The 2,248-nt window shown below is 52.5% G+C and overlaps 1 protein-coding gene across 4 annotated transcripts in view; it reads right to left on the bottom strand.

Moving 5' to 3' along the window:
- The window catches only part of LOC113816211 (uncharacterized), a 375,861-nt gene extending 373,912 nt beyond the window's left edge, over window positions 1-1,949 (bottom strand). The window contains exon 1 of one of the 4 annotated variants that reach the window (XM_070145477.1): window positions 215-1,949. The gene's annotated coding sequence lies outside the window, so the exon portion shown is untranslated. The remainder of the gene's footprint in view (window positions 1-214) is intronic. The other 3 variants (XM_070145475.1, XM_070145474.1, XM_070145476.1) reach the window with 3 other exon arrangements.
- Between the last annotated feature and the right edge of the window lie 299 nt (window positions 1,950-2,248).

Below are 2,248 nucleotides of genomic sequence, written 5' to 3'. Positions count from 1 at the left end.
GTCGCCAAGCCAAAAAAAAAAAAAAAAAAAAAAGATGTAATAAAGAAGGAGGACAAAACAGGTGTAGTCACGCGGGAAAATACGTGACAAAACCAGAGTAGAAAATCATGGTGTGATGTAGATAAACGTTCATAAAAGGATAAAAAAAAAAAAAGAAAAAAAAATCAGATAGGCCTACTAACATGATAACCATAATATCAAGACATCAACTTACCGGTAAGGATGAGACGCGTGCTGTCTCTGCGACTTTGCGGAGGCCTCAAGACTTGAGTGTTATCTGCCGTAAATAAAAAAAAAAAGTCCTTTTTAGCAAATCACGTCAACTCTGGGCAGCTTCTTGAGAAAGTTATTACCATATGAGATAAGATAAGGATCATCAGCCTCGTCTTTGTGTCAGTGCAAGTGTCTTTAATTGCTCTGTCTTGCCAGATCTTATTTCTCTCATCCGTCCTCTGTCCAGTAACGCTCTCTTTGCTCTAAATCAAAAGCAGAGGAATATCTATTTTCTGAAGCAATACACTCCGCTCTAACTCCCAACAAACCAACGCGTCTTTTATTTACTTCCTCTCCTCCTCTGCTCTCCTCCGTGTACTCCTCGCTAAGCTTCGGCACCTCGCTTCCGTTGAGGCCCCGAGTGTCGGCTCCTCGTTTTATTCCTTCCACCCGATCAGCGGACACCCGAGGACCGGACAAACACGAGAGCCGTAAACAAAAGGAACCTTCTACGGCAGTCGCTCACCCGAAGACAAAGATCACGCTGGCATTTAGGGAGATCAAGTCACTGCTAAAAGAGATGCTGTGTCTTCAGAATGTCACTGGGTCATTACGTAACTATTTTTGTTTATCTCTCTCTCTCTCTCTCTCTTTTTTTCCTTTCGCTTGAACGGTCCGTTTCGTCTGTGATTTATTAGTATCTCTCTCTTTTTTCCAGGTCTTGAGTTTCTTTATTTACATAAAAATATAAATATAGAATTTATTGAAGAGGTATAACTATGTGAAACTGTCTACGGTGGTCAATGCAAGAGAAGCGCTCTTTATTTCTTTCTCTTAATGTATCAACATGACCTATTAGAAAAACTACATAGAATAACTTTTGAGTTAGTTCCAATGTTTATATTCTACGCTAGTGATATGCATTGTTCAAGGGGGGGTGGGGGTCCTGCGGAAGGTGGGGGGGGGCGATAAACTCCCGCCCCGTCGGTTGACAGACACGTTCGCGCTACGCCTGTCTGCTGTTAACGTGACGGCCCCTCTTCGTCACGGCTGACCGGGCGCCGTCACGACTTCACTGCGAGAGCGTTGTCACGGCGCCGGCATGGGGCGTGTGGAGAGGTAGCCGCGGGCGGGGGGGGAGGGGGCGGCGCGCCCGACTGGCCTTATGCTAATGAGGACGCGTCGCTCTTCCTCCAGAGGCTGGAGGCGGAGTCAAACTTTTGCTACGTCACGACCACGTCACGGCCTACGTCACGGGCTACGTCATAGGCCAAGAGGTCGGCGACGACGGCGGTAGACAATGCAAGAGGGGGGGAAGGGGGGAGGGGGACTGGCTGCATGTATATTGATGACGACGACAGCGGAAGCCTCGCCTGCCCGCTCCTCCGGCTAAACGAGGCGACCAATGAGCGAGTGGCGCTGGGATCCGGCCTGCCCCGACCCGCGACTCGGCTTAAGTCTCCCGCTCGCACTCCGCCGCTGCTGCTGCGTCGCTCCTACGGCTGCTCTTCGCTCGCACTCCCGCAGGTGCTGGCACGGCGGACACGACTGAGTCCTCCAACCCGGCGGCGGCGGGACAGTGTTGCCGCGTCCAGAAAGCCCCTCTCGCACTGACGCCGTCTCCTGCCCGCCCGCGCCGCTGAGACCCGTGGCTGACGTTGCCGCGAGTTGCTGCGCTCGGGACGTCGGTGGGCTGTCGGCTCTCAGGACTTGCTCGCCAGGCCCTTGGAACGTGCCCTCTGTGCCTGCTGCTGTGCCTCCCTCGAGCCCTTGGCGCCAAACGAAAGAGCTTTGGCAAGAAAAAATTCCCGGGCGGGAGCGCGAGAGGGTGCGAGCGGCGCGGTCCGAGAACTCGCAGTCTCTGTCCCTGGCCGCCAGAGGGCAGAGTATTCGTCCATCATCTCTCCTCGGCCAGACCACACGCACGCACGCACGTACACGAGCACGCACGTACAGGTGCACGCGCGTGCGATGATGTATACTTACATGTATTGGAAAAAACGACTTTCACACACAGAAATACGTACAATGACAC

Source organism: Penaeus vannamei, chromosome 34, assembly GCF_042767895.1.
Source record: "Penaeus vannamei isolate JL-2024 chromosome 34, ASM4276789v1, whole genome shotgun sequence".
NCBI lineage: Eukaryota > Metazoa > Arthropoda > Malacostraca > Decapoda > Penaeidae > Penaeus > Penaeus vannamei.
This window is presented reverse-complemented; position numbering and strand designations above follow the sequence as displayed.